Genomic DNA, 25,651 nt, shown 5'->3' on the forward strand with positions numbered 1-25,651 from the left:
CAAAATAATAGCAGTAGAGTTACTCAAGAGTTCTACAGATACTTGGTTATTGTTACGAATTTTACCAGCACAAACTTTGGTGTACTACTGTGGTGGGTTGGCCAGTTGCCAGACCCCCCCCAGCTGCTCTCTCACTCCCCCTCCCTAACAGGACACAGGGGAGAAAATAAGACGTAAAAGCTCGTGGGTCGAGATAAAGACAGGGAGATCACTTACCAACTACCATCACAGGCAAAGCAGACCGGACTCGGGGAAAATTTCATTTATTGCCAATTAAAATAGAGTAGGATGGTGACAAGCGAAGACAAAAACTAAAACACTGCCTCCCCACTCTCCCTTCTGCCCAGGCTCAACTTCACCCTTTAATTCCCAACTCCTCTACCTTACCCCTCCCGAGCGGCGCAGGGGGATGGGGAATGGGGGGTTGTGGTCAGTCCGTAACAGCTCCTCTCTGCTGCTCCTTCCTCCGCATGTTGTTCCCCTGCTCCAATGTCGGTCCTTCCTGCAGGTTGCAGCCTCTCAGTCTGCTCCAGAGTGGGTCCTCCACACGCTGCAGCGCTTGTCAGGAAAATCTGCACCAGCATGAGCTCTCCGCAGGCCACAGCTCCTTCAGGAAACATCCACCTACTCCAGCATGGGGTCCTGCACAGGCTGCAGTGCGGTTATCTGCTCTGGTGTGGTCTTCTCCATGGGCTGGCAGGACTACCTGCTTAACTGTAGTCCTCTCCATAGGCTGCAGGGGAATCATAGATAGGTTAGCAGTGGTGGAGGTGCATTTTATAACAGGTGCAGAGGTATTTAATACCTGTTCCAGACATAATACACTATATTTGCATTGCCTTGTGTTACATTCTTTGGACTTGACTGCTGAGTTCAGATCCAGTTCTGGGTGTCCTAATACTCCATAATCAAAACTTTCACCTAGATTTTTTTTCATTATTTTCCCTAAACCTTTCTTGCTTATCTATATATGCTATTAGGTTTTGTAATTTTAAAAATTCAGGTAATCAATTTGTTAGGTTATTCTATAGAATTGAGAGTTAACTGTGTTTGGGAAGAAGGAATATACAGTAATGTATTCTGTTCTGCTCTACATGAATTTGTGTGCACAAAAATAAAAGCATTTTGTACAGATCACTACCAAAGTCTGTGTGGGTAACAAAAGCACTTGTAGAAAGACAAGTTGAGAAAAAAGTACAAGCAATTCCTTTAGAAACAGTTTATTTGATTACATAGTTATGGCATGATGGCTTGTTTCTAAAGAAATCTAAAGAGAAATCTTTGCAAAATCTAATGGCCTAATTCAACCCTGCTGTGCCTGATAAATTGCACCTTTTTATGTGAGAGATGATTATGTCCAGAGTAGATAAAAGTAGTACAGATTTACTGTCGTGCCCCAGCTTATAGTCAATGACCCGTTAGAGTATACATAAGTATGTTCGGTTTAGTCTCTAGAATTCCTGACAAATGGAAACAAAAAAGTTAGGTGAAATGATGTCTGCACATCATATATTTTCATTTTCTTTCCCTTGAACTTGAGATCAGCTACAGCTATAGAGAATACAACATAATGAAAAGCTGAATTATGCAGCAAAACAGTGCAGTACTAAATGAGCAAAACAGTATAAATAGAACAGACATTGAAATGCTTTCTGTTATATGATCTCTAGCATTTTATTCCTCTGAATTACTTGAAATGCAAGCAAACAAGCAGCTGAGGCAGTTGATAGCTGTTAACAGAAGACAAAGCTTTCAGTTTTGGGTTTTTTTTTTATATATTGTTTCCTACATTTTTGTGGAACTTACCACGTTTTATGAATATATCATGCCAAAGGCAGAACAATGATTACACAAGATAGAATGTTAGTGTAATTATTGATATAATATTAAACAAATAAATGTATTTAGCTCCTGCTCACTTAAAAGAGCCCTTGTTTAAAGGAGTTGTGCATTGGTACTAGCTGAACTTTGTTTATGACCCCAGTACTGAAAAGTGTCATCACTGTTGCCCATTTCTGGAAAGAATTTTTACCTGTTCTTAATGTTCATGTCCGTGTTCTCACTGAATTAAGGTTCTTAACGTGAATAGACTGGTCTGGAGATGGAGTTCACTGTGCTGAAAAGCATATCATTTTATAAATGTAAACTGAAACACTCTGTAATACTTTTGACAACTTGCTTGGTGAACAGGAAGATGTGTCACTAACAAGGAACTAACTTGAGGCATCTTGTTTTGGAAAGCAAAGACGTCATTTGCATTTCAACTATTAGATAGGTTTAACTAGGAGAACGATGTGAGCAAAGCTAATCCATGTTTTGAGCTTTGGACATCTTAAATACCGTTGTCACTGATTGGCAATAAAAAGGACTTGTGTATCAATGTCCTGCAAAGAGTAAACAAACTATCACTTAAACAGAGAAGCCTATGTAGAGATTTGAAGTGAAATAAGGGGAAAATAAGGTGGGTGCTTTGCTTAACCTAGAGCTCTAAAAAGCTCTTGTCATCCTGGTGATTTAGTAGATACTGTGGAGGTGCTGAACAATACGTGGTGCAGCTTGAGGTGGCAGTTAGATGTCCTGTTCAAGCTACAGAGAACATTTATGAAAATCTTCTTATGCTACACTGAATAAGATTCTAACCAGTATATAACCAAAGGTAGGTGAGAAGGAAGTTCCCTTAGAAGCTGGAGAAGGATCTGGTGGATTATTTGCATTTTTCACCCCCATTTAACAGAGAGTGAATGAGGATGGTGCAGCATGGGAAAAGGAAGGTAGGAGAGGCTAGCAATATAGATATGCATTAAGAATTAAGCTTAATGCTTAGAAGTAGAGTGAAAACATGATAAAGTGCTTGAATAAATATTGTGAATTTATTACTACTGAATTTTTCTTATATATTCTCTGCACAAGTTCCTTTAGCAAAATGCATTTTTGTTTTGTGCATTAATGTTAGAATGGAAAGTAGTGTCACGAGTGCTTAGAAATGTTCCAATTTCTGGGTATTCAAGAAGTATATGGAAGGTGAAGGGGCTCAAACCAGAGTTTTCTGTGTTTTCAGAACAAACTACATTCAACCATTCTCACTGACAACTCACTTCCATCTCCCTCCCTGCTCCAACAGGCAATGGGAGTTGCATAAAAAGGAGATTCTGTCAGCAAGCCATTTCTGCAGTTAAGGCCCAATCTTGCAGTATTTATAAAATATTTTCATAATAATTGTGGATCCTTCCCATTGATTTTATGACTGTAAAATAAAGTCTTAAGTTTCAAACTGAACTGAGCTTCAAAACTGGGACATGAAGAGAGTGAAAACATATCATAAATGACCAACTACCTAAAGTGAAGAGAGTAGATGAAAATCCAGTGCTCTTGATGCAGTCTTTGTCTTATGGAGGTAAGAAACCAATTGAATCTGTGGCCTGGTCACAGAAGAGTACATCTGCAAGGTTAAATTATAAATTCTAAAAACCTTTGTTAATGAGGTATACTACAGCATGTACATATTAATGTGATGTATATGTGTACATTGTCATAAACCTTTTGAAACTGTAGACCTTTTCAGGATGCTATTAGTGTAATTTAGGAGAATCAACACAATTATTTTGGATTAGGTAATGGAAATTGGCGTGATAAATAAATGTTAGAAGGCTCTTGGGGATATGAAACTGTATTATTAAATTAGAACTTCAGCTCAAATGATAAGGTCTGGTGATTACATTTTCATTAGTTGTACATTCTGCAGTGTCACATAATAGCTTTGTTGATTGTGCATAATTTACAGTGCTTTCAAAATGCAACACAATTACATGTATCTTTAAAATAATATTGTTGTACTGGAAAAAAATGGATGGGGCTGGTTGAAGCATTTTGAAGCTTGTAGGAAAAACTGCAACTCTCATCTAAAGTAAGCATAGGAGACATACTCCACATGAAACCTAATATTTTCACCGACAGAAATAGCTATCCAAAGCAAAAATACTACAGAAAATGTTGAAGCAGATAATGTTAGTATTTCCCTAGGAAAAAACGTTGGTAAATTACTGCCAGACAATGTAAGAGTTTAGGGAAGCAGGGGATTGTAAGAGAAGATGATACAGAACAGAGAATGAAAAAAAAAAGATGAGACAAATTTTTCATCTGAAAAATAAAATATAAGCTAAAAGGCACCTGCAACTATGAGTCTCTTTTTTTTGAACCTGGTGTGTTTAGGGGATTACAGTTGTATTTTCCTGTAGAGAATCTACAGTTTTGCAACCAAATAGTATTTTACTTTATCGCAAATCAAAAAAAAAATTAAAAATCTAGATCTCAGGTGAACTAAACCAGACAGATGCTACAGAAAGCATTTCCTTTTTTTAAATGAAAGTGGGTTTTTGAAGATGAATGAAAAAAAACCAACATGTAATAACTAGCAAAGGTTGGTATCATACATAAAACACGTCCACTAGTTACATTCTTTTAAAATTATTACTACACTGATTTTATTATTAAATATTGATTTATTATTAAATGTATATTGTAAACTATGCTTTAACTGGTGAATTACTATGACCAAAGTGCTGACTTTGTTAAATATTTTAAAACTTATTTTACTGGTTATTATTTATAAATTCCCACTATTAAATATCGATAAATAATTTTTCTTTCTAAGCAACCGATTCATCCTAGAGTACATGATGATGTCGCTGTAGTCAGTCTTAAGCCATGTGTCTGTTCTAATTTTTATTTTGACTTGAATTTTTTGCTTCACCTACCTCTACTTACATTTTTGTGATAAATATTGAAGAAAATAGGAAAAAAATTATACCAGGCATAGCAGTTGTGGTTTAGACACTGTTATTATTTTATGACTTCATTTGTTATTTGGTCCAGCCAAGTGACAGGCTGTGACTGTGACCTCCAGAGTAGCTGTTGCTTTCAAACTATAAAAAAACCTGATCAGTATACAAGGGAAGACAAAGTCTGGGCACACAGTGAGTCAGTGGCTCCATGGGACCAGGGTGCTGGGAACCGTTGAGTCTTGCACTGGGGTTCTGAGGGCAGGGGCAGGCGGCCAGGGCCCACCCCACCGCCGCAGCCAGGAGCAGGGCAGCCCCAGCGCCGGGCATCGGGCACCTCCCTGGGGATGGGCATGGGCTGAGGACAGGCCAGGATGTTGTCCTGTGGGAGAGGGTCAGGAACAGGCCGGGTGAGGGGAAGGAGGGTCCGGCACAGTCCCAGGATCTCTGGGCAGGGCCGAGGGACAGCACCCAGTGAACCCAGACACACTGATCAGATGAGAGCTGCAGTTTGCTGTGACCGGGGCACAACCTGGGCAGCGGGGAAGGTGCTTGGACCCAGGGGAATGGCAGAGCACATGTCCTAGTGTTGCATCCAAAGTGCAACCAGGCCTTAAGGGCAGCCTGTCAAACTAAATACAAGGGGTAGAATATGTACTTTTCTTTAACGACAGTAAAGTATTACTAAACTTTGTATCAATATAGAAAACCACAGCGATTGATTTTGCATACCTGATTCTGAAGAAAAGTGCTTAAGGAACTCAGTCGTGTGAGTTACACTTTTATATACGTAATTTACAGGCAACCCATTGTGCAATTGGTTATGGTCTACCTTGATGCATTCTCTCCATGGTTAAATTTTGTGATCCTTGTATAATGGTTAATTGGTTTTCCCACTGAAGGTTATTTTTTCTTCAATTTGTTAATACATCCATTCTGTGGATCATCCATCAAAGTATACTTTCTCAGTTAGCCTGGTCACCTATGGTAGCATAGCTAATTATCTTTTAAGTAGCATTAAGACACAGTATCTTAATGGATACTGAAGGATGTTTTTCCAGTTATGATTCAAAATAATCTTAAAACATTCTTTATCATGCATATTCTTACTTCTCAGAGCCCCTAGAAATTTGAGTTATAGTAATATATACATGTGTGAATGCATGTAGGTACACTTGATGATCTTAAAGGTCTTTTGCAACCTAAATGATTCTATGATTCTATATGTACATATATACTTACGTAAGTATTGTACCTTCCTAATGTCTTATTATTAGCATGTCTCTAATTATGGAATTGTTATTGCTATGACTCTTTAATTTGATTCCTTTTCAAGTTACAAGGAGAGTTCAGATGCAACTGTGGGCTAAGAAAACAGCTTCTGATGTCAGTGTACTGAAAAACAAAAGCAACAAACACCCCAGCTTAATATTCAGGTTTCCTATACTAGTACTTACATCTATTAAAACATACCTTTATTTGAAAAAAAAGACCACTGAACATGTTTTTACTCACCAAACCCATCCAGATAAGAGGAGTAGATAGAGGAAAATACAGTGCAGTAAGCTTACCCCAAATCCAGTAGCTTGTAACAAGCAAGGAAAAAAACATCAGATCTGATCTTCGGTTGTAAAGCTTAATTATGTGAATATATTTTCTCTGTGTTGCTGAACTCTCCACCCAGGAGTGCATGCTGGAGTACCAAACATGCTGACATCATCCTGACTATCCTATTTTCCCTTTGGCCAGGAAGTGATACATCAATCCCGGAAGCTCTAGGAGATTTTAGACATTGTATTCTTTAAATGTAGTCCAATTGTTGATGATCAGACTGTCTTAACACTCTATGAAGTACATATCATACTTTGATTTTGATGTCACTAACATATTTACTAGTATGTAGAAATGTTTGTATCTGTGCTAACCCCAACAGCTTGAGCTTTTAGTCTTGAAAAAGAAAAAAAAAAAGAAGGTCCAGTTTTTCTAAAGATTACTGGTTTGTAGGTCATCATCTCAGAAGTTACTTAATGCCTGTGTTTAGGCTGCTGAAGAAAGCCCAGGTGCCAGGTTATTGAGCACGTCTTTATAGGCCTGTTCAAAAGCTATGCAAAGTTGAGCATCAAAACAGAAGGCTTCATAAACACAAGTCACTTTTTAAAAACTCAACTGAAAGTATAGACTGAGAGAACAATTTTAACAAAGTGCTTAACCTTGTGGACTTTCCTACAAACTCAATGGTATCTAAATATCCTTGAACTGTGAAAACCTAAAAACTCTATTATGGAGTTTAAACCCATTCGTGTTTTAATTTAACAAGATTATAGCATTCTCAAATTAAAAAATAAATCTCTTTTTTCATATTTGGAAAAGAGATCAAAATGCTTTTCCACTAAAATGAAAAATAAAAACAATAAATGTGATAGCTCTGTCACACACTGGTACAAAAGAGTACAATGGATTTTCCCACTGTTTTCTGTTCATTGTGGTTTTGGTGAGAAAATGATCCCAGGGAGTTTTACATACAATAAACTGATCTCATATGCATTATATAGAGTCCAGTTAAATATGCTTTATGTATATACTTTCAAGCTTAATATTAAAAAGATAAATTTAAAAATAACCCAATACTTTTAAAAAAAGAATTAAATAAACTTCTGATATATTTTAAAGCCAGATCTTTGACTATCTTAAATTACTGCAGTTTAGTGGATTTCAAGAATGCATTACATACTGCCTAGTTTTCTATTGTAAAAAATTGGAAAGTTTTGCAGTTTTCCTCAGGTTAACCTTCCTACAGTCTTATGTTATTCTCTGTGTTTAAAGATAAACTTGCCTTTTTATGTATTTAATGTATTATTCAACTCCCTGTGACATACCTTATACAATGTTATGGTTCTAAAATAAATATACAATATAACAGTACTCATTAAATTAACAAGCATTTTAACAGTAAATTTAGTAAAGAACCATCACTTTTAGGAAAAAAAATTAAAATCTTTATTTGTCCAGTAAACTCTTTGGGTAAAGTATACTTTCAGGAATCTTGACAGGAGAAGATAGCAAGTACACAAAAAGGGATTTAGGCATAATTTGGGGTACCCTATAAAAATTGTGATATAATAACCTCAGCAGCTCATTTATTCTAGAAAGACTTTGACTGAGTTGCTGTTTTTTTACTGAAAAGTTATGTATTCCCACACAACTCAGTCCATCCATACCAAGAGCTTCTATCACCCAAGCAGAGACATGCCTGCCTCTCTCCTGGGATTCAGTGAGACTGACAAACTAAGCCTAGTAAAAACTATAGTTGTATTTTGACTTCTCTTCTAGTATATGTCCTGGTTTATCTGGATATATCTGATTATCTGGACTGGGCAATTCATTAGAGTCCTAGCTCAGCTAGGACATACAAATCCAAGTCTAGTTTACTTGGAAAGCAATGAGTAAAAGGTAGAGGAAACACTTTTTTGTTTAATGTGAAGTGAAAATGAGGCTTGGACTCCCACAGTCCCCAAACATGAAAAGCTCCCAGGCTCCCTAAATTGGATACAACCTAGGGCTTCTGATAAACGCTGTCCAAAAGCTGTGCTCTGAGCAGGCCTAGCAAGAGTTCATCAACAGCAGACCCACAGCAAAACTGTTTGACTTGTTTTATTATTATTAAAATATTATGTTCTGAAAGTGCAAGGAACTCCACATAGATTACTCTGTCCTGTTGATAATGGTGATATGTGCCAGCCTCCGCATCAGGTTTGCTGTCCTTCCTGAGGTTGCCCGTAGTTCTACTTCAAAGTAGAATTATTACATGCACTTGAAGAAGTCCTGGGATCAAAACCTGATTCACAGGAGGCAACAGATGCTAATGACATTTGGACTGGAGTCAATGTGCGGTTCCCAAAAGGGCTAAAACAGAACCCAGAAGGCCATTCTCATTTATCCTCTAAGTTTTGTTTTAGTTTTTTTCTATGTAAACATACATATGTAAGGCAAAAAGTATACAATGACGCTTTTTAAGACCTTCCTAAATAAGATGAGAAGTTCCTCATCACAATTTATTTTCTTTTAGTACTGCATCAGTTTGAATAACTTATAATGGTTTGTTTGAATATTCAGCATTCTGAATATGGTACACAGATTTTCAAGGGCTTTGATACAATCTAAAGAGGTAGTGGAACATATACCTCCATACCTGCATTTCAGATTTTCTCCAGTAAACTCATTTACAGGAGCTTAATACGGGAATACTGAAACAGTGGTATCCCTCAACCCCTACATACCTCCAGGTTGATTCAGTATTTTCAGCTAGCGCTCATAACAGAAAAATTCTACCAGATAACTGCATTTACATAATCAAAATAAATGGCTGTGGTGAAGTAACTTCTCATGAAGGCTCAACCTTTTCTTACATCTACAGCACCCTATGGAAGTTGAATAATTTTCCAGCCATTTTCTTTTTAAAACAATGTTGCTCAGTATCAAAGAAAAGAGAGTTTTAAGCATGTTATCTCACTCCACAAATGAAAGAAGGAATGTCCCCCTGAGAGGTGGTAAATCTGACTCCTGAGAATATAACCAGAAGCTGAGAGCAGCTTCACAATCAGGTCTCATAACAATCACAGGAAATATACATTAAACTTTCAGTTTAGGTTTTGAAGGATTAAAGTAAAGTCAGTAAACAGAACTACCCATTTCCTCCATACCTAAAAATTTATTAACAAACACAGACACTCAGTGTTTGTGATCTACATCTATAGATAAGGAGTTAACAATTTCCTCTGCTCCTTCTGCATCCAGCTTTCTTCATTTGGGATGAAACACACAGCCCATATTGGTGTTAGAAATTGTTCATAGTAGGGCATACTATATTGTTGGTTTGGCTCCAGTTCTCCAGTGTTCAACTGGCTTGCTTACTTACCTAAAAGCAAAGTTTGGGTAAGCAGAACTATTTTCATGCTTGGTTTATGTTACTGCTAAATCTTGAGGCTTTGTTAAGCATACTGAACTTCTGATTAGCATATGGGAATGGATTTACTCCATTGCCCATAGCTCACAATAAGCCAAGGAAGACAGAGCCAGCTCTATGTTAATCATATTACTATTGCTTCATTAATGTTCTTTTTATTTATATTAAATGTGGAATGCTTTTGCAATAAATAGAGTTATTAAAAAGGGAAATATCATAAAATAAGAAGACTTTGAGTTTACTATATACAATTTTCTATTATTGTATTCTGAAGAACTGTGATTTTAATCTACGTTAAAATATATTTTAAGTATTGTGTAGAGAAAAAAAATATCTAAGGTCCCAGTTCAAAAATCTGTTTCCTTCAGCAAAACATTTAAAAGCATTTGTTACTCATTAATTTTAATAGGTTTAAACCATGCTTAAACATAATGGACCTAAACATGTAACAAATCAGTGGATTTAAAGCAATTTTATGTGCTGCATCTATTCTTTCCAGACTTCTGAGCCATTCCCATAACAACAATAAGTGCCAAAAGCACTTACAGGAAGATGTCAGCTTTGTGAGCTCCTATCAGATCTTCCTAAATTTAAGAGAGCAGGTGCACTTTTTATTCTAGCTTCTTGCAATGAAATGAAGGTTTTTGGAGTGACCCAAATGAATGAAGTTAGACCCAGTGAATCCATATTGTATTAGCCTGAATGGAAATCATGGTCTGGCTGAAGGAATTGCACTTCTCTGCAATGCACATGGGACTAAATGACCAAAATGATCTCTTTTGCCATAAAAGTCTAAAACTACTGGGGTTTCAGGTTGCAGTTTGACATGAAAGGTCAAACTTTTAATTATTTTTTGCTTTGATATCAATAGAAATTGAAATATTTACCTGCAAAAAAGTATAGGCTTCAAAGGACAGTTATACTTCTGGCCTGACTTCCCACTTAACTAAGGTTACAAAAACCATTTTTAAAGTTTTAAGTGGTTTTTGTTTTGGTTTGGTTTGGTTTTTTTCAAACATGCTGACCATAAGCAAGGGAGAGAGGGATACTAAAATTTCCTTTTTACAAAGTATAATTTGCTGGAATGGAAAGTTCAGATGCCCCTCTTTGTTAGACACATCTTGAAACTCCCATCTCTTTGTAGCACTCTGTAGGATTACACACCAACAGAACTCAGTAGTAATTACAGAAAAAATAGACAACGTGAAACTCGGGACTGAGGAACTGGTGCTGCAACACAAGAGGAGTAGAGTGGATAGAAATGTTAGCAGAGAGACAGACTGAAGGGAGTCAGATTCCAAGCCGTATCAGTGGGTCTTATTACTTGTGTAAGATCCTAGTAGTAGTAGCAAGTACTTTTTTGTTTTATCACTCAGAGTGTATTAGAAGAAAAGGTAATTTCCAGATTTTCATACAATCTGGAAACAGAACTGTTTGAACAGGTTTTATAATACATTTTCTGTCTCCTCGCAATGCTCATACGGTATAAAGCTCCAGTTCTAGCTAATGTGTTTGCCCATATCTATTCATTTATCTTCCTGTCTTGAAGTTTTGTCCTCTACTGTCTTGATTTGTTGACGATGTTGCCCCAAAGTGAAAGCTAAGACAGTGTTTTCACAGAAGAGAACAATCCTTAAAGGTGTCTTTCTAAAAGTATGCTTAAATTTCCAAAATCCAGGGCAACCTTTGAGTTCATGAAGTTTGTACAATCTGTAATTTCTTTGAATTCATTCTTCCATTCCTAAGTGTTTCTGCAAAAGACCGAATTTGACATCTGGTTATTTTCCAAATTCTTACTAATAAAAGCTGCCTCCAAAATGATTTTTCTATGTAGAACAAGATAAGTTAAGAGATATTAATCACAGTGAATGTAGTTTAATTGAATATTTAAGAAAAACAAATTATAATTGAAAACCATTTAATTAAAGATCTACTGTGCTAATTATGGAACACATCTTCAGAGATAGGTAAATTAACTGTTTAATTTGCTGATGAAATATTTGCTGTACATGAAATGGGAAGAGTGAATGCTGCTTACTTAATTCGATTTGTTAAAAATCTCCTATTACAAAAACAAATAAATGTGAAACATATGAAAACAAAACATTAAGTGAAGATCACTAGGTGTAACTTAAACTAAAGCACACTGGCATTGTGGATATTTTATGCAAAGTCTTTCAGACAATAAATGCAATGCAACTGATAAAAAGAAAAATAAAAACTAGAAAAGGGAGGATAATGTGAAATAGATTCTTTAAATAGTCCTAATCTTTGTAAATGCGGGATAAAGCAAAAACAAAGATCTAACAAATTGCATTACAGAACTGTGTAGCACTGTAAATTGCTACTATGGAATGAAGCAAGAAATATGAAACGTAGTGGGGTTTTTTTTCAAACTCAATTATTGCACAGTAATCTGATCTATATATTTTTTAATTTTCATGATTAGTAGGAAGACAATAACAATGGTTTAAGAGATGTCTTAGCTACAAGAATGTTATCTACTAAAGATCATACTATCAGCATGAGCAATCAAGGGCATAAGCAATCCAGGAGGTTCCTGTAGTTCATTGATGATAACCTCCTCCTCCAAGTGATTGAGAAGCCAATGAGAAGAGATGCTCTGCTGGACCTCATACTCACCAACAAGGAGGGGCTCATTGGAAATGTGAAGATCAAAGGCAACTTTGGCTGCAGTGACCATGAGCTGGTGGAGTTCAGGATCCTGAGGGCAGGGAAGAAGGTGAAAAGCAAGGTCACAATCCTGCACTTTGAGAGAGCAGACTTTGGCCTCTTCAAAGATCTGCTCATAAGAATTCTCCTGGAGGGAAGAGGGGCCCAGGAAAGATGATTAATATTCAAGGATCATATCCTCCAAGTTCAAGAGTAGTCCAACCCAATGAACAGGAAGTCTGGCAAAAATACCAGCAGGCCTGCATGGATGAAGAAACTCAAACATGAAAAGGAAGCTGACAGAGGGTGGAAGCAAGGACACGTAACCTGGGACAAATACAGAAACATTGACCAAGCATCCAGGGATTAAGTTAGGAAAGCTAAAGCACAAATGAAATTGAATGGCCAGGGATGTCAAAGAAAACGAGAAGGGCTTCTATAAGTACATAGGAGACAAAAGGAAGACTAAGGAAACATGTGGGCCTATTACTCAATGAGATGGGGACCTGGCTGCACAGGACATGGAAAAGGCTGAGGTACTAGATGCCTTCTTTGCCTCAGTCTTCACTAGCAACACCGGCCTTCGGGGTCCCAGGTCCCAGAGACCAGGGGGAAAGGCTGGAGCAAGGAAAAATGTATCCTTGGTGGAAAAAGATCAGATCAGGGAATACTTAAGCAAACTGGACATACATAAGTCTATGGGCCCTGATAGGGCAACCGTGAGAAGTGCCTGAAGACTGGAGAAAAGAAAATGTCACCCCCGTCTTCAAGAAGGACAAGAAGGAGAACACAGGGAACTACAGGCCGGTCAGCCTCACCTCAAACCCAGGGAAGGTGATGAAGCAGCTATTCCTGCAAACAATTTCCAGACACACGATGGACAAGAAAATCATCAGGAGGTCAGCATGGCTTCACCAAGAGGAATCATGCTTGATCAACTTGATAAACTGCTATGATGAAATGACTGGCATGGTACATGAGGGCAGAGTAGTGGATATTCATAGAATCATAGTATCATAGAATGGTTTGGGTTGGAAGGGACCTTAAAGATCACCTCGTTCCAACCTCCCTTCCATGGGCAGGGACACCTTCCACTAGACCAGGTTGCTCAAAGCCCCATCCAACCTGGCCTTGAACACTGCCAGGGAGGGGGCATCCACAGCTGCTCTGGGCAATGTGTTCCAGTGCCTCACCACCCTTACAGTCAAGAATTTCTTACATCTAATCTAAATCTACCCTCTTTCAGTTTAAAACCATTACCCCTCATCCTATTACTACACTCCCTGATAAAGGGTCCCTCCCCGTCTTTCCTGTAAGCCCCCTTTAAGTACTGGAAGGCTGCTATAAGGTCTCCCTGGAACCTCCTCTTCTCCAGGCTAAGTAATCTTAACTCTTTCAGCCTGTTCTCATAGGAGAGGTGCTCCAGCCCCCATCTTTGTGGCCCTCCTCTGGACTTGCTTGAGCAGGTCCACATCTGTCTTGTACAGGAGTATCCCAGGACTGGATGCAGTACTTCAAGCAGCATCTCACAAGAGCGAAGTAGAGGGGGAGAATTGCCTCCCTTGACCTGCTAGTCATACTTCTTTTGATGCAGCCCAGGGTACAATTGACTTTCTGGGCTGCAAGTGCACATTGCCGGCTCGTATTCAGTTTTTCATCCACCAATACCCACTAAGTTCTCCTCTGCAGGGCTGCTCTCAATCCACTCATCGCCCAGCCTGTATCCATGTTTGGGATTGCTATGACCCAGGTGCAGGACCTTGCATGTGGCCTTTTTGCACTCCATGAGGTTCACACAGGCCCACCTCTCAAGCCTGTCAAGGTCCCTCTGGATGGCATACCTTCCCTCTGAGTGGTGTGGCATCAACCACACCACTCAGCTTGGTGTCATCCACAAACTGGTCCCAATATGGACCCCTGGGGGACACCACTCATCACTGGTCTCCACCCAGACATCAGGACGTTGACTGCAACTCTTTGAGTGTGACCATCCAGCCAATTCCTTATCCACTGAGTGGTCTATCCATGAAATCCATACCTCCATTTTAGAGACACGGATGTTGTGCAGGACAGTGTCAAATGCTTTGCACAAGTCCAGGTAGATGACATCAGTTGCTCTTCCCTTATCCATCAATGCTGTAACCCCATTGTAGAAGGCCACCAGATTTGTCAGGCATGATTTGCCCTTAGTGAAGCCATGTTGGCTGTCACGAATCACCTTGCTGTTTTCCACGTGCTTTAGCATGGTCTCCAGGAGGATCTGCTCCATGGTTGTGTCAGGCACAGAGGTGAGACTGGCTGGCCTGTAGTTCCCCAGGTCTTCTTTTTTTCCCTTTTTAAAAATGGGAGTTATGTTTCGCCTTTTCTATTGTCTATCTGAACTTCAGTAAGGTCTTCAACCCTGTCTCCCATAAGATCCTCATAGACAAGATGTTGATGGTGAGGTGGACTGAAAACTGGCAGAATGACCAGGCCCAGAGCATGGTTATGAGTGGAACAAAGTCTAGTTGGGGGCTAGTGACTAGTGGTGTACCCTAGGGATCAATAAGGGGTCCAGTCCTGTTTAACATCTTCATTAATGATCTAGATGATGGAGCAGAGTGTACCCTCAGCAAGTTTGCAGAAGACACCAAACTGGGAGTAGTGGCTGACACACCACAGGGTCGTGCTGCCATCTAGAGGTATCTTGACAGGCTGAAGAAATGGATTGACAGGAACCTCATGAAGATCAGCAAGGGGAACTACAAAGTCCTGTAACCTGGGAAGCAACAATTCCATGCACCAGTATATGCTGGGGGGTCACCCAGCTGGGAAGCAACTTGGCAGAAAAGGACCTGGAAGCCCTGGAGGACACCAGGTTGAACATCAGCCAGCAACATGTTCTTGTGGCAAAAGCGGCTAATGGTATCCTGGGCTGCATTAGGAGTGTTGCGAGGAGGATGAGAGAGGTGATCCTTCTCCTCTACTCAGCACTGTTTAAGCCACACCTGGAGTCCTGTGTCCTCAGTACAAGAGAGATATGGACATATGGGCTCTTCAGTGCAAGAGAGATATGGAGAGAGTCTAACAAAGGCCCACAGGGATGTTTAAGGGACTGGAATACCTCACGTATGAGGAAAGGCTGAGAAAGCTAGGACTGTTTAGCCTAGAGAAGAGAAGGCTTGGGGGGATCTAATCAATGTGTACACATACGGGAAGGGAGGGTGCAAAGAGGATGAAGTCAGGGTCTTTTCAGTCATTCCCAATGACAGGACCATAGGTAATAGGCACAAGCTGAAACACAGGAGATTCCTTCTGAACATCAAGAAACACTGTGGGGGTGACTTGAGCACAGGTTGCCCGGGAAGGTTGTGGAGTTTCCCTCCCTGAAGATGTTCAAGAATCGTCTAGACACAGTCCTGGGCAACTGCTTCTAGGTGACTCTGCTTGAGCAAGGAGGTTGCACCAGATGACCTCCAAAGGTCTGTTCCAACCTCAATCATTCTGTGATAATGAGATATGTAAACAACCGATATAAACTTCTAATAAAACAAGCAGCTTTGAAAGTCTGAGATCTCAGTATTCAAATACAGAATAGCTTTAAGTTTCTCCCCCCTCACTTGATTAGGGAGAATTAAGAATAAACAAACAGAAATTTAAGCATTTCCATGTCAGAATAATAGTTTTAAGAATATTTTCTCAACTTGGATGCTTTCCAGAGCTGGCAACCTAAATCTGATATTCAAAAAAACAGTGAAATACAAATTCCAGCAGCATGTATCCAGATTCTCTACGCTGTGCACTTCAAGGCTTAAATTCCTCAGAAAGCCAGTCCATAAACCCCTCTATTTTTAGGAGAGAACTCCCTGAAAGTAAATTCCATCTTGTAAGTGCAAATTACAGGCTGACGGGGGCAGACCATACCTGAAACTTCAGTCTCCCAGGAGACTGGTCTGTCCAGTAACCTGGAAGCAAATTAATGTGAAACACATTTCATTTCCTGATCCTGTGGGCTATTAGGGAGAAGGCTACATAAAGACTAGGATTGAAGCTTATTGTTTAGGGCATGCAGCAGGAATGGAAGCATCTTGCATTTGTGTTTTCTCAAAACTATTCCATAAAAGACTATTTTGTAAACAAATACAAATAGTCATAGGAACCATGACTACTGACATATGATCTGGGTGTTCATTATGTTCTCTCACACATCCTCTAGGTGAGGCTCTCCAGAAACATAGACTTTGCTTTGCCTTGTATATTACTAAGCCCCTCAAATGAGACAGACCAGGGCTCTGTGTCAAGCCCCTCTGGTTAGGGATGTTCCAAGAAGACACAGAAGCAGAACACAGAAAACATCTCTAGGGTTTTAAAGTTTAACAGGCAGGTACATAATTCTTTGTAGCTGGGCATCGGTTGAATGAGTTTGGCATAACTGAGAGTGGGAAAGGGTAATTGAGACTGATTTCTATGTTCCTCATTAATCACAGTAGATTTAGGTGCCTTAACTGTAGTTTCAATTTTTTTATCAGTCACGTCTTAAGGGTTTTTTCGGTTTGTGTTTTCTGGGGGCACAGAGTGATCCACCTGTCATTTGGTTGCTGAAGCTTGAGTGAGAATATTGTGTTTAAATATCTAAGAAATTTAATTACAGCAGCTTAAACAAAGGTTTAATGGGGGAAGTTATTTAAGCAAGTTTGTGTAGGTCTTCAAGCATGTATGAAAGTGCAATCAAGTCATGACTATGCAAGGAAAAGTCAAAGTTGTAAGTCTCATTTATTTAAATGTGTATTTTTTTTATACTAAGCTAGAGGTAAATGTGTCTCTTACCAAAAGCCACTATTTAGATAATTTATTTTTATAGAGAACTGAATTTTTAAACTCTTTTTAATATTGGACTTAAGTGGATTTAAATAATTATTTGGATAGCTGCCATTAGACCTTTAGTTAACTGGCACCTTGATCATTGTTAAGTAACATAAAAAATACCTGTTCAGAAAACCCAAATAAATTTTACTAGTACAGCATTGCAGATTCAGCATTTTTATCAGAAAGAAGGCTTCAGGAGGTACAAGCGTAATTAATAGTTCCTTGTTAAACTTCTGGATCATTGTTTCCAAGTAACTGTTTTAGAAATTTACATTTATAGTTCTACATATAGAAGACTACAAGTTTCTTGATATTATTCTGAAAACTAACACAAAAATAGGAAACAGCTTGATCAGTTTGATGTTTGGGCTAGCCACTATATGAAATTAACTTATTTAAGTATTTCAAAGATACTAAAGTTATATACTCTCATCATGTTTGTCAGAAGTTAGCTTCCTAGGTTAATGCCTGCTTGTGCTCAGTTTAATCAAGACATTAAAAATTTCACTAGGGTTTCTTTTTGCAGTGCTAATGGTATCAGGTACTTTTTGGCCAAAAGTTATGAGTTTACTAAACAATAACACCATTGCAAAAATGTATATTCAACATTCATTTGATCTATGTAGCACAATTTACAGAGACTCATAGGTAGATTTAATCTTAAATTTAAGCGATTATTAAAGAAACACAAAATAAACTGAACTAAATATATTCCATGTTAAAGTAAATAATATGTAGTCATGTCTTTGGATATATGCAGTTCAAGGAAGATGTGTATGTGTGTGTGCATGTGTGTATACTTGAAGGCAAAGGAAGTTTTGCAGTTTTCTTTCTGGGAATTTAGTAGCATTTCATTAGGATTTTTCACTAGCCAATTAATTATCCACTTTTCATCAGATCTTAAACTCTTGCTTGAGAAGCTTAAGGCATATGAAGTGTCTTACTATTTGTCTTAAAATCTGATCAGACTTTACTCATATACGAAAAATAAGTTTGTGACATTTTCTATTGATATTAACAACTGCATTTGTGGCTGTTCAAGCAATACAGTTTACAAACAGTATGGTGTATAAATGGATTTTTATTCATCTTTATCTGTTTTCTACAGCAAGCTGATGTCATCCCATCATTTACTCCTCTTCTTCAAAGAAAACATCCTTTTCTGCTGAAATACACAGAAGTTCAGTTTCTCTAGCTAGAAGAAAACTAAGTTTATTTTCTTCAACATTTAGGAAGTCACAGAGCTTTTTTCACATATCTTTATAGATTTATAGTTTTTATAGTGCCTATTTCTGTTTCTTTATTTTTCTTATAGCTCAGTTTTAATGTATCAACTATTTGTATTAATGAGGAATACAAAATAAATTTTAGAAGTCAGTTACATCTGGCAACTGGTTGTGTTTGTTATTATTAGCCAAGATAACTAAAACCCTTAGAAGAAAAGCAGAAATTCTTATCACAAGTTGGTTATACCTAGGAAAGGAACAAAAAGGATTCTTCATCCAGTGTGCAAGATGATCCTCATTCCTTTTAATGCAAACCAAAAAGAAAAGGAAAAGAAAACAAAAATTGTGATCTGGATTGTATAGCTCATTTTGCTTCTCTGATTTTACTGAAGTAAGCTTGGTACCCAAGCATGTGGAAATCTTTAGTTCTCAGAAGGACAGCAGTTATCTTATGTATGGAACAGCATAGCATAACAACAGATCTCATGGTCCCTTAACAGTTTATCCTGTATGGATAATCATTATTAAGCTGTAGCCTTTACTAGACTTCTTTCTTTAACAAACTTTTGTTTTAGACTACTTTACAAGATAATGATCGCTCATTTGTTAGCTAGTATCTGGACATCTTAAAGATTTTTTGTTGTTATTATTTTATTTTTTAAGAAATGTAAAGGTTTCTGTGCTGTTAAGTTTATTCTTTCATTGATTACTTATTTTTTACTTATACAGATTCAACTGAATTTGCAAAATTTAGAATTAACTTAGCATTTTTCATTTAAGAGAGATTAGTTTAGGGGAATGTCAATGCAATAAAATGTAGCAGGCAGTTGGGACACATTGCAAGTAAATTACATCTTTTCTCTCAGGCTTGTTTTCTCCTCATGATATAATTCATGAAAATGTATTTCTAAAAAAAAAAAACCAAACCCAAAACCCAAAGAAAGAACCTGCAAACTCTCTACAGGACTCCTGGGAGAAATCAGGACTTATCCATGGTAAGATATAGCAGAGTTTCACTGACTTCTGTAGGTTTAGGATAGACACCCACTCCACTCACCCCCTGATTAGGAGATGTCATTTTTCAACAAAGATCATCAACACACACACAACCTAGGCCTCACAGTTAGAGTGACTGATCTCAAAATAGAAATACCAGTAGCAAACTGTTTCACAATATTGTACAAAGAACAAGTAGAATGTATACTTTCACTTAATATTGAAAAGTTTCATACGACCATAGGGATAATTTTTGAAGTAAAGTAAATAGGTGAATATTTCTGATAAATATTTCTAGTCATCCCTCTGTTTATTTAGTCGTCTTGTGGGTTTTGGTCACATCTGTGTGTTGAAGGAAACAGAAAGCAACTCCATCCCTATGAAGTTTAGATCCCCATCCACAAATTTTACAGGACAAGTTTAAGCACATGAATAAGTTTAGAGTGATTAACCCATGTGTTTTGACGATCTGAAGTCTTAAAAATGTTTTCATGTAAATTATTCTTTTCTCAAGAGATATACTCCCACTATTTACTTTCTTTTTTTTTAATGAGGCTTTTCAATGCCTTTGAGTTAAACTGTTTAAAAGAATCATGCCCTTGGCCCCTACACAAGAATTGATGTTGTCATATATCCCTGTTTGCCAGTACTAGCAATGCTCTCAGTAATTTAATTGGCTGTTTGTTCACGAAATAAAGGTCAACTAGTCTTCCACATACAATGCAGCTGATGGAAAGTCACCCTACCTCATACTTTTGTATTTCAGTTTTTGGTACACTTTACTCATTTTAAAGAGACAACAGAGAACAATTTTGTTATTTTAATACCACCACATCTTTGCAAGAGTTGATAAATACCAGAAGGGGTATTATATTGCTGACACTGTTCTTTTTCAGTGTCGTTTTCCAGCTGCATTTCCTCAGTAATTTTACTAAGCAATTTTTTAAAATGTACTCCAAGCAAACATGTCATGCTTAGCTTGCTAAAAGAAGAATGAAAGTATAATTAACATATTCCTGAAATATTGAAAAGGTATAGCTTTATCATTATTTTTTGCAAAGGGAGGAAATGAAAGAAGGAAAGAAATCATTTATTACTTGCCATAATGTATCAAAATTATCTGCCTTTTTCAGTAGTTCTTTGGCCTAGAAATCCATGTTTATAAGAAATACTCTCGAAGAACCTCTAAGAATAGACTGTTATGCTAGGTTCCTGTAAATTCTGAGGAAATTGCTAAATTCTGAGACAGTACATAGATTACTCAAGACAAAAAAAAAAAAAAAAAGAACAAAATACTGGTAAAGGTAAGATTGTTGAAATAAAAATTCAAGGTTTCAAGAGGAAAAACACTGAAGTGAAGATGTATAGAATTCTAATGGAGGAGGGAATAATTTCAATACAACAGCAGAGCAGCATCAGAGATCACCTCCATTTCAAGGAGAAGCAGATACTGAATTTTTACCACCTAAGCAATGACTGCCTAGCTGACAAAGATTCATTGGATGCCTTATCGGGAATGTTGAACGTACTAATGCTTAGCATAGTAGATTGTTAACCTCAGTTATCTGTGTGTGTATCAGAAAATAAATAATTACTTTGTACTTTGAAATTGTGTTTATTCTGCCTGCAGTGTGTCTTTGTGAATGGTAAATTTGCCCAAAGAGTGGCACACAGAAGGAGGCTTATACTGCGAAAACTGGAGAAGGCAGATGTAGCATCGAGAAAGGAAGAGGGCAAGGTATTTCTGGAGAGAGGCTTGCTGAGTTTGGTGCCTCTAGTAAGAAGAGAGAGCCAGGGGCACTGATTATATTACTCTCCTGTTCCCAGCAGGAGTCCCTCTATTTTCATACACCCAAATTCCTCTTTCAGCAGTGGCAATCAGAGCAAGCTCTATGACTGAATGCCTAGCAAAAGAGAGAGCATGAGTGTTTTGTTGAATTCAATAAACTCTTTTCATAGAAAACTACATATTTTGCCTATAATTAGTGTTATCTACAGTTAGAGGTATATTTATATTATTCTAAGGTAAGTGTTTGCAGGATCACAATCTATGTTAGCAATTAGTAATAAAATTTTGTGAAAACAGTTGTTTAATAGACTTTCTGCAAGCATTAAAATTTTTGTTGTTGCTGTTGTAAGAAATTGATATACATCCCACACTAAGGATTCATCATTGGCTTGAAGGAGTAGTTTCAGTGCTAAATTCAGAATGAAATGTGGAAAGATAAGAGGCAATGCCTTTTAACATTGCCTAGGGTTTATCTCTCAAGTTGAGCAAGGAAAAGATTGCTATCAGAAAAGAGAACAGCTTGCATAAAGGAATAGCTATAAGGCAAAGAGTCAGGGAAACAGAAAAGGAATAGCTCTTTGAGGAATCTGTACATGGTCTGGCTTATGAAAAAAAAAATCACTGAAAATGGAAGTTGAAGTATTTTTTTTTCTTTTTGTATTAGCATACTGGAATCTTGCTTCTATTTGAGAGCAAAGTAGTTTTTTAATGCTTCCATTACAAAATCAGGGGATTATAGCGGCCAACAATCTGAAAGAAGGGTTGATGGTGTATCACATGATATAAGAAGGGTTATAGTATCTTTGATAAAATGTATTTTTGTGTATTAATGGTTCTAATTATTATTTCTTTCATCTTTTTGTGATATGCATACTAACAGAGCTATTTCTACTCAATCAAGTTGCATGAAGTCTAGTAAATTGTCATTCAATTATATTTTTGCTTTACATATTTTTCCCATAATATCATTTCTTTTATATGATGATATGATTGTTGTTGACTTGGACTTATATTCTTATTTTCAGTAGAGAGAATAATCAGTAAATGGACAAAACCCCCCACTCTTACATTACTATGAATGACTTTCCAAACCAACTAGAGTAGGAAGAATAAGAACCATTTTACTTAATTCACTAATGGTCACACTAAGAGTCTCAAATTTGGTGCAGTTAGTGCTCTTTTTAAATATTAAAAATAAATAAATCTCTTCATTTATAATACAAAGTAGACCAAGGAAAGAATCCAACTGAGCTAAAGGAGTTTTGGGGTTTTTTTTACTAGCTGGGTCACACAACAGAAAAAGAAACTCCAAGAACTGTTCTGGTCTTACTCAATCCTGTGTTCTGAAATATTCAGAAAAAGAAAGTATCTTTTTTTCTCTGAACCAGTCATCAACATACAAAGATAATACTTCATCTGCTCAAGAACTTTCCATCTTAAGAGTAGAAAAGGTTGATTACTTTTAGTAAATAAACTTCATAGTATTTTTTGGTTAAATAACAAGATATCTATGTGCTCAGATATTATGTATTAATTTCATATAGGTATGAGCTTACAAATGAGGAAAAAAAGTAGAAGGTACTTAAAGCAATTTATCTGGATTTTTTATACCTTAATTGAAACAGAAGACCTGTGGAAATCTCAGAATTTCTTGTCAAAAGTGTCAGTAAATTTTGTTGTCTATACATCAGTAAGTCTGAAAAGTTCTTTAAACATTTTCATGGTGAGAAGAGAATTAAAGAGACAATTAAAATTACAATAGAGAAACAGTTCTTTCATCTACTTATGCTGCACATTTGTAAGTTCTTATTTCAGGGGATATATCAGCTTCTGATTAACGTGTAAGGAAGATACAGTACATTTAAAAATAAGGTTTAAGTGTATTTTGTAAACAAACTTAACAACTATCAAAACTACATTTATGGAAAATCTGTGAATAAACTTCACTAATCAGTAATATCACTATCTATCCAGCACCTATGTAGTAATAGATACCCCACTTACTCATTCAAGTGAAGCGTAAGTAATTCTTTACCTGACAGGTTATATCCACAATTACATAAATCTAGACTCTTGCATTTTAATGTCTAATGGATGCATTTTATGTTACAAATCATAAACCTTAGCTTTTTTACAAAGGACCTTCACAGATCATTAATCATTATTTGTCTGCCATGCTCTCAGATTGTTTTTATTTTAATCTCTATACACAATTCTGAAGAATCATGTTGAAGTCCATTCCAAACACCAGAAATAGAAAATATACCTCAAACGTTATTCTTGTGCAGATATACTGAACCAAGTATCTATACCCAGTATCCTAAAGAAGACCTGAACTATACTCAATAAGCATCAAATATTCAAAATAACAACAATAATAGAAATAATAATAATTTAAAAAAACTGATTGATGAGGCGATTAGCTCACCAGCTACAGTTTTTATTCACTAGTAGTCAGTTCTGCTGTTATTGTGGACTCTGTTACAGGTCTGAACATTTGTCCTCTGTTGGCAGAAATCATTACTTTATGAAAAATTGTGACTTGGAGAGAGGGTCTCTCTCTTGCAGCTATAGATTTCCACTAGGCAAACAGTTAGTATGTGTGATGATTGCATGTTTCAGTATATGGTATAATAATGCATTAAATTTAGAGCATGCCAAAAGATTAATAAAATGCAGAAAGAGTATAAGCAGCATACAAATATTAACCATATAGTTGCCAATATGCTAAACTGTATAAAGAAGTTGTCATTAATTATATTTTGTTACACGGATTTGGTTTAGCAGCAATTTAGGATTTATTAATATTTTTGAGATAGATCACAAGATTAGGTTGTATAATTTTAACACTACTTAATCATCAGCCAGTTTAACAGAGTGACTCGATAGAATTTGGTGCAAACAAATTTGTGACTTAAAGATTCTAAAATGGCAAGGATCACCTGAAACTTACAGCAGGGTTGCACAAACAGATGGAGGTTAAATCGAATCACACACATGCAAAGAGAAAACAGTTCTGAACCAGACAGACAGGCAAAATAGTTCTGAACCAAGTCACATAGAGACAAATAGTTCCAACCCAAACTGCAAATGAACACTCACAGATACAACAGCTCTGAACAAAATTTTACACACACACACACGAGGTTAACCTATGATTAAAATTTCCCTTTCATGAGTTTCATGAATTACTCACTTTTATGTGCCAGCATACATCAATGGACAGTCGACGAACTTCATGAAATCAGGCCTTTAAGTCCTTGCGAAATCGTCCACGGACGATCTTTCAATCCTCGCAAAATCTACCCTGAGAGGTGTCCTGGCTTGGGGGAGACACTGGGTCACGCAGCCTGCTGCGGTCCCAGAAACTCAGAACGTTTCTCCTTGGATCGCTATTTATAGGGCCTTGAGATGATTGGCTTTGGTCATTATTTTACATTCCGGCCACAATTCATGCCCAGTCATTCTGATATACAATTCAGGCAGCCGATGGCCCAGGTGTGGCCAAAGAGTGCCTGACACCCTGTCGTGGTTTAACCCCAGACAGCAACTAAGCACCATGCAGCCACTCACTCACTTTCCCCCCACCCAGTGGGATGGGGGAGAGAATCAGGGAAAAAAAGGTAAAACTCCTGGGTTGTGATAAGAACAGCTTAAAAGAGCAGAAAGGAAGAAACTAATAATGATAATAATAACAATATTAAAATTACAATAATAATAAAAGGATTGGAATTTACAAAACAAGAGATGCACAACGCAATTGCTCACCACCTGCTGACCAATGCCCAGTTAGTTCCCAGTTGGTCCCCAGGCCAACTCCCCCCAGTTTATATACTGGGCATGATGTCACACGGTATGGAATACCCCACTGGCCAGTTTGGGTCAGCTGTCCTGGCTGTGTCCCCTCCCAAATTCTTGTGCCCCTCCAGCCTTCCTGTTGGCTGGGCATGAGAAGCTGAAAAATCCTTGACATTAGTCTAAACACTACCCGGCAACAACTGAAAACATCAGTGTGTTATCAACATTCTTCTCATACTGAATCCAAAACATAACACTATACCAGCTACTAGAAAGAAAATCAACTCTATCTCAGCCGAAACCAGGACGCTCCCAAAGTCACTGCAGTTGTAATCAAGATAACAGCATAACGGGAGGTTTTCCCAAAGGATGCAAGGCTTATCCCAAGATCTCAGCGTGGCCTGGGGAGCTGCAGCACCACATACATATTGTCCAGAGTACTTTCAATATGACCCCACAACTTATACAGCCAAAGCTCAAAGGATCACAATGAATTTAATTCTTCAGCTTCTTTCCCATGTACTTGCAGTCACAGTTAAATACTACCCTTTGTTTTGCTGAAAAAGATTCCATGTTATACTTG

The 25,651-nt window shown here is 37.4% G+C and overlaps 1 long non-coding RNA gene across 1 annotated transcript; it reads right to left on the reverse strand.

Annotated features, from left to right (window-relative positions):
* Window positions 1–247: 247 nt before the first annotated feature.
* Window positions 248–24,807, reverse strand: LOC115350790. The gene is made up of 2 exons (XR_003926617.1): window positions 24,467–24,807; window positions 248–733 (listed from the first exon to the last, which is right to left on the reverse strand). It is a non-coding gene; the product is annotated as an uncharacterized LOC115350790 (long non-coding RNA).
* Window positions 24,808–25,651: the final 844 nt, after the last annotated feature.

Source organism: Aquila chrysaetos, chromosome 14, assembly GCF_900496995.4.
Source record: "Aquila chrysaetos chrysaetos chromosome 14, bAquChr1.4, whole genome shotgun sequence".
Lineage (NCBI taxonomy): Eukaryota > Metazoa > Chordata > Aves > Accipitriformes > Accipitridae > Aquila > Aquila chrysaetos.